Raw genomic sequence first — 15,119 nt, forward strand, 5'->3', positions numbered from 1 at the left:
GGTTGGGCAACTGGGCTTTCTTTCCACTTTTCTATTTTTCTCAGGAGCAGCTACACGTGTGACCCCAACCTCTCTAATTTCCGTTTTTTTCATGTAAATACGAGGGGCAGGATATGATGATGTCTAACTTCCTTTTCAACCGTCAAATAACCGACTCCACTCCCCTCCCACCACCTAACCAGCCTCCGAGCCACAGTATAATTTTTTTTGTAGGTATTCAATAGAAATTTATTGAGTCATTTTCATGGTGAGGATATTCATTCCAACATACGAATTGTAGAAAATGTAAGTGAGATGATTGATAAAACTCAACTATAGACTTTAAAATAAATTGTACATAAGAATGTAAGAGTAAAACTATACGAAAAACAAGATAAAAGTAGTTGCAAGATGTTTGTCAAGAGTCAGTATATTTAATACATATATTAGTATGAATCAGTAAAGGAAGTATTAACGCTCTAAAAGAAAACTATTTTAAATATATTAAATATGCCCACAGTATAATTTGACCTATCTTTCTTCTTTTCAATATTTAAAATTTTTCTCCAGCAATTCATCTCATTAAAATGAAAAACATTTTTCTACATTATGAGGTTTTGTTTGTCTTTGCCTAGGACACTTTCTCTTCATTAACACAACCCCACACTTCATTCCCATTTAAACTATAAAGGAAAAACAAAATTATCTGCTTGCTCCCATTCCTCTTCCTCAAAAGTCACCAATTGTTGCATTATCCTGGAAACTTCCTTCAGGAAAAAAAACGAGGAGTGCGATAAGATAAAATGTTTTCTTTCTAAAGTCATTTTTAACTTGAAAGGAAATAAATTGCTTTGAGAAAGCCTTTCTCTTATGGCAGCTTCTGCTTTAAACATCTCTCATAGGAAAAAAAACAAACTCTCAAGGCAAAGAAGAAAGTAGTCTATTCAATGATAATATGCTCTAGTCTTAAACAGACTAAGAGTAGGAGAACTGGGTTTTAGCTTCTGACTTTCTTTCATTTTCTCTGTTAAAAAAATAAAATAAAAGATGGCCATAAGCAGAGCTGGCATTCAGTTGCTATGGGCAGGTCTGCTCCTACCTGCCGTTTGTGGTTGGCATCTTTCCTGACGGATGGAACAGTCTTTCTGATTGACACCGGTACCCATGTCATGTGGCTGTTAAATACTTTAAGTATTATCCCTGACTATAACTCAACCACAGGAAGACTGTGGTTGTAGACTTGTTTGCTCAGGGTAAGTACCAGAATAATGAGTAAAGAAAATGACAGAAGAAAGGAAGAAAAAGGAAGGAACAGGGCAATTGCTTCTAGCACATGTAGCTGCTTTACACTTACCGCATACAGATGACATGCAGTAGATTTTGAAATTAACATACTTTGTAAGCTACTTTCCATATGACTCTATTCCTTAGACAAATAAGCTGAATTAAATGATACCTTGTTTTCATTCTGTTTACATTGCAGATTATTGTATTTGAACTAGCACAGCCTAATTATCAGAAAACTTAAATAGGGAAAAGCATAAACCACCCTTCTGTTAGGGAATTAATTTGTCCTGATATTTAAAAAACATTTCCCAGAACATCAGTGAACTCTTTAGTGTCATGGAAGAAGCAATTTATTACATGAAAACCCCGGTTTATTCACCACCCATGGATGACCAATCTGTATATAGGGAGTAGAATAGGCTGTTAATCAGAAGCTCTGACCAATGTTACTCTCGTTTTTTTTTAAGAATTTCTCATGATTATTTAAACATTGACTCTGACACATTGGTTAACCTGTGAGAAAGAGTCCTCTGTAATTGTTAAGATTCAGCTTACTTTCTCAACTTCAAAGTCTGAAAATGTATCACCATTTTTCAATTTATTCAAAAATAGATTTTTTTAAAGATTACAGAAATAGGCAGTATAGCAAGTGAATAAATGAGACAAGCCATAAGTGAGATTAAGGACCCGCCCCCCAAATGTATATAATAATATCCAATATATTTGTTAGAAATAAAAGCAGAAATGCAAAGAGAAGAACACAATTAATTATATAGTTCATTTTGCCTAATTGGTAAAAACGCATTGGCTGATACTGGTACTGAGGCTAGAAAGAAATTAGTCTTTGGATCCCCCCAAAAAATAGTACTGTATAAGTGAGCAATGTTCTCAAAAATATCCTTATGGAAAACTTCTTCTGGGACTATGATGGAGAAGCTTGCATCAGGCAGATCTTCCTGTCAAGAAGAAGTAGAAAACTGGATAAAATGCAAAACCCCTGTTTGCAGGCATCAAATGCAATCCGGGCACCCAGAGCAAGATCCTGGACAAAAGAGAACTGCAAAGAAGTAAGCCAACATTTTGCACCATGTTCTCCCTAAAATCTGTGCTGACTTCTAAACTTCCTATGATAAGAAGCCAGCGATGCAGGAACCAAGAAGCTAACAAGCTAAACATAGTTTTCAGCAGCTTCCTCTCATAAAGGAGACAAAAATTGAAGTTTAGAGCTTACCACGGTGGACAGACCTTCTTAAACAACCCAGGCTTTAACCTGAGAATATAGAAAGACTATACCCTAGGATTAAGGGCAATTCAGAAATAATTCATCCCTTCCTGAAAAAGACTAAAATCTAGCATCCAAACATCTCACTCTCTGATTGGATAGAGGTCAGCTGCCCCTACTCTAGTTTCCTGCTTAAAAATAAATCTTCTCTGGAGAAAAATAATACCATCCCAGAGCCTTGTAATTTTTCATAAGCAATATCTGACATTCAATCTAAGAGCGAGAGAGAAAGAGACAGAGAAATGAAACATACAATAGAAACAGGCCCATAGTAATTCAGATTTTGGAGTTGTACAGTATGAACTTCAAAATGGCTGTGATAAACACATTTAGAAACATAAATTAAAATGTGAAGAATTTCACTAGAAAACATCAATCTATGAAAATTAATCAAAGGCATTTCAATGTTTGGAATTAAAAGCTCAATAGATGGATCTGTTAATAGATTAGTCACAGCAAAAGAAGAGATTATGGGAAATAGATCTGTAGAAAACTTCCTGCCTATAGCACAAAGGAGAAAGAAGTATTAAAAATCCACAGAAAATGGTGACCCAAAGAAAGTGAGATACAGTGAAAATGGTTTATACATGTATAATTGGAGATAAAAGAAAGCAAGATTAAAGAAAGTGGTGCAAAAGCAATATCTAATGAGCTATTGGTCAAGAACTTTTCAAAACTGATGAAAGACATCAAACAGATTCAAGAATCTTTAAGAACACCAAGAGGGATAATTTGAAAGGGAATCACATATAGGCACATTCCAATTATCTGTTGTTACCTTAAGAAAAACACCAAAATTTAGTGGCTCAAAAAAAAATGCTTTATTATCACCCTTGCTTCTGTGGGCTGAGTGGGCTCAGATGAGTGGTTTTCATTTAGGGTGTTTCATATATTGCAGTTATATGGTGGCTGGGTCTGTAGGAATCTCAAGGCTTAATTGCGCTGAACACCCAAGACAGTTTCTTCACTCCCATGTCTGGTTCCTCCGTGTTTCCTGGGGTGCGTGTGTGTTTGTGTCTATCGCATGGCCTCTTGACATGGCCTGGGTTCCTCACAGCCTGGTGATATCAGAGTTAATGCCCTTCTTATGTGAGAGACAGCTTCCATGAGGAAAGCCAGGAACCAAGAATCCCATGCAGAAGTCGCAGGGCTGCTTATGACCAAGCCTTAGAAGCCAGGAAGTGCCGCTTCCACTGCACTGTATCTGTCAGAAACAAACCACAGGGGCAATCAGGATTCAAGGGGGAAAGGACTACATACTGGCATGAATACTGAAAGGCACATTTATTGTGGGAAGAGCATCCTTGCACATTATCTATCAGAGTGCATCCTCGACCCAATGATTCATGTGGCTCCCAAATGCAAACTATGCTCACTTTCCTACCGAGACATCTCAATGTGACATCATGCTTAGGTTGAAATCCAGGTTCTCATTATTAAAATCAGGTCCAAGTGTAAATAACACAAATTTTCTGCCACCCACCCTACACACACACACTCTACATGCAATGGCACTACAAGATACAACTGCAATGGATACTACCATTCAAAAGTGTTGGGGGGTGCGCTGGGGGAGGTAGGAGTAGCATAGTAGTCACTGGTCCAAAAAAATTCTGAAACTCACTTGGGCATATATGTTGCCATTTACTTGATTAGGGCCCGATTCCGGAAGTTGTTTTCCATGACTCTTAGCTCCGCTCCCTGGAATTTTGACTCCTCCCTTTTGGTTATTGACTCTAAACTTCCTTTCCCTCAAGAAATGGTCGATGTGTGTAGCTAAGTATCAATCTCAGCCTGCTTCCTGCCCATATAAGATTGGGTGGGAAACAGGCTGAGACCCGGTGGACTCAGAGGTTTCTTTACATTTCGAACTGCCATTGTCCCTTTGAGTCCAAGTTCATGATGCTTCTTTCTTAAGGGTTTTATGGATTATGGATTTATGGATTTCCTATGAATCATATTGGGGCCCATGCCATTAGACTAAACTACCTCGGGAATCTCTTTCAGAGAGGCTTCAGTCTGCCCTGTGCTGCTCATCAGGGTGTTGAGGGACAACGTATTTAAGATTATTACAAAACTTTTTGTCTACTTTAAGGCTCTGGAAGGCACATCCTTAAATCTTTCTGAAATCTTCACCTGTCTTACAGCTGTACCATTGTGATGGGCTTCATCCTCAGATCATATCTTATATTGAGGGTCTTAGTATATGGACAGTCTGGGAATAAGATACAGTTTTATTTCTAAGCTTAGTAAACCCTGGATCCTTTATATTTTTTCTATATTCTACTTGAAACTGGAAAAGTTCCTTCTGAGTTCCTTCCTCCCTCCTTCCCTCCTCCCTTTCATATATCACACTTGGCTAAAAATAACCCATTAGCACTTCTGGCATTTTTTTATGGAATTCTCTTTACACAGATTAACTATTTCATTAGGTACATTTTCCTGTTATTCATCTTACCTCAAGTGACCAGGAGGTGTCAGTTATCTGAAATTCTCTGACACTACATTTTATGGGTTGCCTTTCCTCCAGGCTCTATTAGTAGCCTCTTCACTGTCCTTCCGGTCACCATCAAAAATTCCCTGAGGATCTTCCTGCCTTTGCTTGCCACCTGGTCCCAAAGCAGATGCTACATTGTTCAAGTTTTTGTTACAACCACACTCTACTTATAGGCATTGTTTTCTGTTCTCTTTATATATTACTGTGTAACTAGGCATCCCATAACTTAGTGTCTCGAAACAATTTATTATTAGCTTTTATAGTCCTGTGCCTTGACCAACTTCAACAAGAAATTTCTTGCTTAGGACTCTCATGCAAGCATTTAAGACCTTAAGTCAATAGCCATCTGAAAGTTTGACTGCACTGGGTTTACAGAATGACTTAATCACTTTGAAATCTGGCATCTCAAATTTTCTTGCTCTATCTTTTTTTTCACTCCCCCCACTGTCCTTCTCTCCCCTCTCCTTCTCTCTCTCCCACATGGAAACTTATCTTCCAGAGTATCTCCATGTGACTTGAGTTTCTCATGGCATAGTGGTTTCAGTGTAATGGCACTCCTTAATAATAGTTAGCTTCCCAAAGGAAGTGAGTATTCCAAAAGGCCAGGCCAACTGCAAGACTTTTTACGACCTAGCCTCAGAAGTCATGCAGTGTCGAAGCTAATGTATTATATTGGTCAAAAAATGAGCCACAGGGCTATCCCAGAATAAAGGGGGAGAACAATATAAGAACATAAATACTAGGAACACAGTTCATTCAAGGGCCATTTTTATGGACCTGCAAACACAAAAGCACAGCATAGTGAAATCGTTGAAAAGCAAAGCAAGGGAAAATCTTAAAAGCAGCCAAAGAAAATGTGACACATTACCTTCAAAGGAGCAACAATAAGACTGACAACAGACTTTTCAAAAATAAAATGATGGAACCCAGAAGAGGGTGGAATACCATTTTTAAAGAAAGAAAATAGCTGCCAACCTATAATTCTACCTAACAAAAATATATAACAAAAATGAAAAAATTTAAAAGATTTATTTTACAATAAAATCAAAGAACATCAAATTCCTAGAGATGAATCTAAGAATATACGTGTAACACCTCTACACTGCATGAGACACATTTTAAAAGATCTAGAGATTCAATGCAATCAAAATAAAAGTCCAAGCTCATATTATTACAAAATTGACTGATTCTTCTTATGGAAACCAAAAAGGAATTAAGAATAAACAGAAGAAGAACAAGGCTGGGGAACTCACTCTACCGCATATCTTACACCTATTATAAAGTCAGTGTGGTGATGTAAGGAGAAACAAACTGACATATGGAACAGAATAGAGACGTCAGAAACAGATGCAAATGCACATGGTCACCTGATTAATAACAACAGCAAAAACTGCAATTCAGTGGCAAAAGGTTTGTCTTTGCAACAAATGGTGCTGGGTCATTTGGATACCCATATAGAATAAAAATGTAGCTTAAGCCCTATCTCACACAATACACAAAATCAATTATGGATTAAGTACAGACATAAATGAGAATGATCAAATAATAAAGACTTAAGAGAAAAATAAGGGTAAACACCTTTGTAGTCTTGGATTAGGCAAAGATTTCTTAAACAGGAAACAAAAAGTACTAGGCAAAAAATTAAAAAATTTGGTAAATTGAACTATATTAAAATTAAAAGCTTGTCTTTCAAATGACTCTACTGGGAGAATAAAAGTGCAAATCACAGCGTGGGATAAGATAGCAAAAATACATATATCCTACAACTATTTGTACCCAGAATTTAGAAAGAACTGCAAATCAATAAGGAAAGCCCAAACAGCTCAATAGAAAAATAGGCAAAAGACTTAAAAAGCTACTTTTTAGAAGAGGATATCCAGATGGCCAAGAAGCATATGAAAAAAATGTTCAACATCATTTGTCATCAAAAAATGTTCAACATCATTTGTCATTAATAGGTAAATTAAAATCGCAATAAGCTATCACTACACCTTGACAAGAATAAGTAAAATAAGTATTAGGATTTGGAGCAACCAGAACACACACACTCTGTTGGTGACAGCATAAATTAACAAACCTACTGCAAAAACTGTTTGGCAATATCATCCACAGTGGAACACATGCATACACCATGCAGAAATTCTACCCCAGGTGTAGACCCAAAAGAAATGTGTACATATAATCACCAAAGATATGTGCCAGAATAGTCATAGCAGCACTATATGTAGTCAAACAAATTTGACAACACCCAAATGGCCTATCAATAGTAAAACAATTAAATAAATATTAGTATTCCATATGACAGAATACTATAAAAAAATTAATATCAACAATCTATGACTGTGTGCAACATCAGTGAATCTCACAAACATAACTTAGTAAAAGTCAGTCATGCAAATGCATATAATGTATGCTTCCTATATTAAAAAAACACACACAAAAGGTCAATGTAATCTATGATGTTAGGAGTTAAGAAATTGAACACCTTTTGTTGGGAATAGTGGCAGGAAGGGAAGAAGAGGGGCTCCTAGGGAGCTGGTAAAGTTCTGTTTCTCGAGTTGGGTGTTTGATTACATGGGTGTACACTTGATTTGTGAAAATTCATTGAGCTAGATGCTAATTTTGTGGTCACATTTCTGCATGTGTATTAAACTTTAACCAAAAATAGTTTAAGTGAAAGAGGAAAATGTAATAATAATGAATAAAAATTGTGTTATGAAGTTCAAAATTAGTCATGGAGAGCAGAGGTGGCTCAAGCAATTGAGTACCCACCCCCCATATGGGAGGTCCCAGGTTTAGTTCCCAGTGCCTCCTAAAGAAAAACACACACAACAAGCAAAAGCAAACGAAAAAACCAACTCAGGGGGAAGCAGATGTGGCTCAAGTGATAGAGCTTCCACCTACCATATGGGAGGACCTGGGTTCATTCCCTGGGGCCTCCTGGTGAAAAAGAAGAAGAAAAAGCATACCCACGTGGCAAGCCAGTGCCCATGTGAGTGAGTCACATGGCAAGATGATGATGCATCAGAAGAGAGACAAGGCGAGAGTCAAGGTGAAGTGCAGCAGAAACCAGGAACTGAGGTGGCACAATTGTCAGGGAACCTGTCTCCACATCAGGGGTCTCCAGGATTGAATCCCGGGGAATCCTAGAGGAGAGAAAATGAGAAGAGAAGACAACACAGACAGGAAAAGCAGCAGGGTAGGAGGAGGAAGGGGGAGGGGGAATAAATAAATAAATAAATAAATCATTTGGGGGGGGGGACCAACTCAGGGAAGCTGATGTAGCTCAGTAGTTAAGTGCCAGCTTCCTACTTACAAGGTCCCAGGTTCAATCCCCAACCTCCAGTACCCCCCCCGAAAAAAAAGGTAATAGATTTAAGTGCATGGAATACTAATTATATAAATATAAATGAGCTAACATTCTAATTAAAAGACAAACATTGTCTGACTAGATTTAAGGGGAAAAAATTTTGCTGCTAGAGACATTCTTCCAATATATAGACATAAAATATTAAAAAAGTGAAAAAAGATATGCCATGCAAAACCAAACCAAAGAAAACAAATATGATATAATTATATCTGGTGAAATAGATTTTAAGGAAAGAAGCATTACTAGAGATAAATAGGGATTATATTGACAAAAGGTCAATCCATCAGAAGAGTAAAACAATCATAAATTTGCATTTACATAGCCTAGCCTCAAAATACATAAAGCAAAATATGAAAGAATGAAGAAATAGACAAGAACATCCTTAGAATTAAAATGTTTCTTAACTTGGTTTCTTACAATTTTCCTCCCATGTGGACCTTTGGCATACATATTTACAAAGCCTCGTTTAGTAAAAGCAATTTCTTGTGAGGACATGGTAATTAATTCCAGGTACACAGATCAATAAGGGCATGGCTTAATCTACAGATACCTTCTAGGGTATCTAGAAGAATGCACAGCCTGCAAATCCATCAGAAAACGCCCTGAGAAAAGAAATGTTAAAATGAATCACATCCAACTTGCCAGGGAAACTACTGATGTATAAATTTTTTTCTTGATAGTTAACCATTAGAAACACAATTGGCCGTGATCCAAGAGGAGAACTTCAGTCACCAGGGCATAATGTGTTTAATGATATACGTGTGAAATACTGTGTTTAGTAGTTCACAGTCTGGGTGTCACTGTGCTTAGTGATATATGTGTGAACACTTTGTTTAATGGTGCATGGTGTATTTGCTACTGTGTTTATTGATATATGTGTGAAAAGCTACCAGATCCAAAAGGGTGTGACTGTTGTCCTTATCAAAAAGACAGCAAGGTGTGATGAAAAACATTTGCACTTTCAAGTCAGACATATGTGGATTAAAATCACAGTTTAACAAGTTGATGGCTGTATTCTTAGGTAAATCACTCAACTTCTCTTAATCAGTTTCCTCATCTTAAAACGGGATAATGATAACTACCCTTCAGATTCCTGCAAGAATTAGATATAAGGGGCATAGAGCAAAAGGTTCTGTGCCTGGCACACATAGCGACATTCACAGCCCAAAATCACTTCTCTGTGTGGAAGAGCTCAAGGCACCCAAGCCAAGTTCATCTCATCCAAGTTCAAGCACAACTAGCCAATTCCTAATACAAACTCCACAGGCCTTCAGAACCAGGTCTGCACGGGGATGAATAGCTGCTGTCCCCTTCCCCCCAGGGCAGAGTAGACACTTAGCAAGAAGGGAAATACCATGAAGGGAGTTCACAAGTCCAATCAGATGTGGACAAGATTTTAGGGGGGATAGAACATGCATTTTGGACCTTTTTAAACCAATCTTAATAAGTAAAATTAAAGAAACCCCTAGTCTATTAAACAACTTTTTTCAAAAATCTCTTCTTTGGTTTACTTTTAGAGATCGTGGTTTCCAGCAAAAGCAACTGTTTAAAAATATATATCTAATGGCATAAATCTGGATTCTGTTTTCTGTAAATTTATAGTAAAATAAATGCTATAAATGTGTTTCTCATAGACAACAATCTTGATGATTTTTAAAAACCCAAACTGGGATATCTAGCTCAATTATTTCCCAAGTTTTCTCTTACGTCTTTCTGAGGTGCAATAGATTGCCTGATATTATAAGTATACCTGTGTAAGCTACCACCTCCCTAGAAAAAGAAACAGTACCCTGACAGAAGAATGTTCAGAAGAGAGGCAGAAAGATCATACTTTTATCTAATTCCAACCCCATTTTTTTCCAGGTGTCTAGAAAAATATTAATAGAAACTGCAGTTCCAGACTTTGTATGGGCTGCTTGAGCCGTCTGACTACTTTTCTAATACACTTGATCAAATCACAAATGAAGAAAATGTGTATATATATTTCCCATTTCCTAGTCCCAACACTAAGAATGTGCTAGTGAGTGGAAAAATGAACAATATTCATGTGAAGAAAAAGAACAGAAGGAAAAAGTTCAGGCAATCTACAAAGCTGACATGAATTCCAGAATTAATGAAGGTAAATTATATATACATTGCTCTAAGTAAAGACTGAGGCACTGAAATATATATAAACAAGGGCAGAGTATCATTGGAGATTTAAATAGAGCCTTTCAGGAATATAATATGCTGTCCTAGCACTAGTTATTGTGCACTGAGCATTTTCAAAATAGATTTTCATAGTTTCTCAGCTTTTAGAAAGTTTGTTTTATCTTTAGGGAGTATTATAAAAATAAATCAGATGACATTACCATAACCAGAGAAAGAAAGCAAAGAACAGTTTCTAATACTTTATTAAAACACCTAAAGAGTAGTTTTCTTTTACTTTAGGTAGTTAGTGATTTGTGGATTATAGCAGAGAAATAAAGGTTTCAAAAGTTTTAAAGTCAAAGAATCATTGAATTACAGGCATAGCCTTTGACCAGGCCACTAACCGTTTGCTAGTGTTTCATGTAAAATTCAAAAGCAAATTTGCCAAAAGACATGGAAAATTCAATTCCCTTGAGAAAGTTGCAAGAGCCTACATTTTGCTACCGGAAAAATAGAACATTAATGGAAGTTGCACGATATCTGTCTTTTTTAATCAAAATCTCAACAGGGCCCTGAAGAGTAGCATGCCTCCGAGGAAGCGCCATCGAGAGAGAGGAAAAAATTCCCCTTTGTGCAAGACCTGTCATGTCTATTGGGAGTACGCATGATTGATAAGGGACAGGCCCCCAGGGAATAGACAATGGATCTGAGTGATAGAACATGCCTCTTAGATCATTCATATGCTCCTGGTGATTTCAGTAAAGAAACTACCAAAATCAGTTTTTAAGTATTTTGATTTCTAGACCAACAGACATGTTTTAGTTTCCTTGGATGCTCAAGCAAATACCATGCAGTGGGGTAGCTTAAACAATGAGAATTTGTTAGCTCTTGGTTTTGAAATGAGGAGAAGTCCAATCAAGTTGTCATCAAGGTGATGTTTTCTTCCCAAACACTGGAGCTCTGGGGCTGGCTGCTGGTGATCCTTGGTTCTTGGCTTCTTTGTCACACAGCAATGCACATGGCGGCCTCTCCTGTCCTCTTCCTTGTCTTCCAGGTTCGATTGTATTTGGGCCCCTGGCTGCTCCCTCTGTGACTTTTTCTCTCTGTCTGAATTTCTTCCTGCCTTTAAAGTATTTCAGTAATAGCGTAAGGCCCACCCCGATTCCCTTGGGCCACACCTTAACTGAAGTAACCTCATCCAAAGGTCCCTGCTTGCAGTGACTTCACACCCACAGGAATGAATTAAGTTTAATGACATTTTTCTGGGATACATACAGCTCCAGACCATGAGAAGAACGAATGAAGGGAAGAACTAAAGGAAAAGCAGTAAGGCAAAGTGGGCCTTGGAACCCAAAGCCTGGCCTGGCCTTGAAGCTCCAACATGTCCTAGCTCTGACTTGGATGAGTAATGTGACCTCAAACTTCTTATGGAAAAGGAAGGTATTAGCTCTATCTGCTGCCCAGGGTTTTTACAAGGATCACTGTATACATGACAAGCTATGCTGACAATACCTATTACTACACCTTCACGCCTCATATAGGCAATCATTTAAGAAAGAATGCTCTGTGCTCCAGCTGGCCCAAAGCAGGGGTTAAGGGGGTATATAGCTTGGACAAAGACTCGCAAGCCATTCCTCGGGAAGCCTCAGAAGCTTGTACTTATTTACTCTGTCAATTTACCGTAATACAAGTCCAAACCTTTGGCATGCAGACTCAGAATCCTGATTTTTCAGCACTCTGAGGGCAGATCCATCTCTGAATAGCAGAATCACATCAATCAACCTCAGGGTAGTGATGCACAAAACTGAAGTCACCATTTCATTCATTTACAATGAAAATTCTAATTTTCATAGAAACAGTATAGAAACTTCAATGTGTCCAGCCCATTCTTTCTACGAAGACAGATCTATATGGAAAACCAAATCATAGGAAGGAGGGTGATTGTTGGGGAGCATGGACTCATGTGATGAAGCAATTGGCACACCTCGGTATCCATCTCGGTACAGACCCTCTGGTGTAGTCTGGTCTCAGGGATATCTGGGAGGTGGGCCTGGTTCCGGGATCAAGGTTATCTGGGAGGTACACCTAGTTCTGAGGTCAGGGCTTGGGCTTATTGTCTTTTGGCTGCCTCATCTCCATCTCAGAGAAGGAGGATCACTATGACCAGGGCAGGAAGCATGGCAGGAGATAGAGCTGAAAAATGAGCAGGGGCCAGAACGTAAGCGTTTTATAACAATCTCCATGAAAATGTCCATGAAAGTCTGTGGATGCCTTCTGGGCCTACAGTGGGAGGAGTTCTATGGGATTTCCTGGCTCCAGGCAAGAAGAAAAGTACCTCTCAGGTTGAGTCTTTTCTGGAAGACTCACTCTCGGCATGGAGAAATGCCTCTCTACCCATCATCTCCCCAGCTGCAGTGTCCTGAGCTGGCAGCCTGACACTCGCCCTTTCGTTTCACCCTGCCCCTTGCAGGTGCTGCAGTAACACCACAGGCTAACGGGCGTCTATGAGATGCAGAGCAGGTTGTCTCCAGGCTCAACTAAATGGCAGCTTAACATTTGCCCTACCAGGGAAAGGCAGAATACCAAGTTTTTGTACGTTTTTTAAAGGTTTCTTGAACTAAAGAATCAGTGTGTTTATTCTTACTGGACTCTGACCTTTCCATTTAAATATCTTCATATGTCCAACGAGCTCACCACAGACTTGAACTACAACCACAAGATAAAATGACAAAACAGATCTAACTTTAGAAGAACTATTGTAAAAATGTTTCTATCTAAAGATTGTTATGGATGGAATCATGTCCCCCATGAAGACATGTTCAAGTTCTAAGTCCCATTCTTGTGGATGTGAGCCCATTTGTAAATAGGATCTTTGAGGATGTTCTTAGTTAAGAAGAGGCCATACTGAAACAGGATGGGCCTTAATCCATTATGACCAGAGACCTTAGAATTAGAGGAAATCTGAACCCAGTTAGGAAGACACATACAGGAAGAGAGATGGGCACTTGAGTTCTAGATTGCTGGCATATACAGCCTTCAGAGGAAGCATCATCCTGCTGACACCTTGTTTTTGGACTTCTGGCCTCCAAAATAGTGAGGTAATAAATTTCGACTGCTTAAGCCCACTGTGGTACTTTGTCACAGTAGCCCTGGCAAACTAAGACAAAGATCTTTTTTAAAAAGATAGCCAGGGACTCATAACACTGTCTAAAATATTTTCCTCCCAAGGAGACTTCAATCATTATTGCTCACCTATTGGAAAAGTTACTTTAAAAAAGAATAATAGTAGCCAACCAAAAGAGATGGGGGGAGGAATACTATTTGCACAAGATTTACGATTATTTGAAATACAAAACTACAGCAATAAACAAGGGAAGGGGAGGATGAAAAATGTTATCTGATGATGGCGATAGCTCTTATATATTTAGTGGTTACTACATGCAGAGCATTGCTGGAGGATTCCATGGGTGCTATCTCATTTAAGCAGCACAAAAACCCGATGAAGTCAGTACTGTTATTCCCATTTTACAGATGAGGAAATTGGAAACAAAGACAATGTAGTATTTCTCTTGAGGAAAACAACATTTTCACTGTTCCTTTAGGCCACTTTTTACATGCATTGTAGCATCCGAGACAGTGAAAGTCAGCAGGCTCTGTATCCTTCCAGAGTACGAGGCATCACGACTTGTCAAACGGTACAAATCCTAAGTGACAATGGTGACATGGGTTCTCCATTAAGACCAGGCACACTGTGGAAAACCATTTTCTAGCACACATTTCAAGTCATTCCCCTAAATTGTAATGCAGCATTGTCAGAAGTTCAAAACAGCTTGAGAGAATTCAGTTAGTCTGTGAAGCCTGTTTTAGCCCAATCATTCAGTACCACATCACGAAACGGCTCCTCTGTCCAACATCCAACAATTAGAATCAATGGACATTAAATTAAGATGAGCAAGCGTCTCAAAGCGGGTGATAGAAAGGGAAGCCGGCTGAGGTTTTTCCTTCCACTAGAGCTAAATATTTCATTTTCCTCAAGCAAGTGAAATGAATAACCCACACCTAATTAAACCATACAGTGATTGTGCTGTGCTACCTAGAAAGAATGACAGCGAGTAGCAAGCCACAGAAATCCAGAGCTGACATTTACTCGATGAAATACAAATTGAGATTAGCTAGCTTCACTTTTCATTCAGCAAATTCAACTCTGCAATCAATTCCTATGCATGTGCAGACTATGGAAATTGGCTTTAAATGGATTTGTTTCTTCCTTAGCTAATTACAGTGTACAAGTAAATGAATAATCAATTGCTAACTCTACTCTTATTGTATACATTTCAATGAGCAAAACAAGTCTGTCAAAGATGGGAGTTATTATGGTCTGTTCAAAGAGAAGCCCCTAAATGCTCCCCATACATTGTAATACATCGCATACTTAGTTTAAATGCCTCTCTATTGGTTGAACAAAAATATAAAATGTCCCCCACTGTTATTAGCTAAGCTTACAGAAAGTTCTCCATTATATCAAAAATAGAGTTTAGTAGACCTTCTAACACTTAGCAAGTTTTCAATGTTTG

At 38.3% G+C, this 15,119-nt stretch overlaps 1 long non-coding RNA gene across 1 annotated transcript in view; it reads right to left on the reverse strand.

Moving 5' to 3' along the window:
- Positions 1-201: 201 nt before the first annotated feature.
- Positions 202-15,119, reverse strand: part of LOC131273438 (uncharacterized) — an 84,182-nt gene continuing 69,264 nt past the window's right edge. Inside the window, exons 4-5 of the long non-coding RNA XR_011645758.1 lie at positions 8,015-8,191; positions 202-3,752 (exon numbers count right to left, since the gene is read on the reverse strand). This is a non-coding gene — a long non-coding RNA (uncharacterized lncRNA). The remainder of the gene's footprint in view (positions 3,753-8,014; positions 8,192-15,119) is intronic.

The sequence above is a fragment of the Dasypus novemcinctus genome, chromosome 15 (assembly GCF_030445035.2).
Source record: "Dasypus novemcinctus isolate mDasNov1 chromosome 15, mDasNov1.1.hap2, whole genome shotgun sequence".
NCBI classification, from domain to species: Eukaryota; Metazoa; Chordata; class Mammalia; order Cingulata; family Dasypodidae; genus Dasypus; species Dasypus novemcinctus.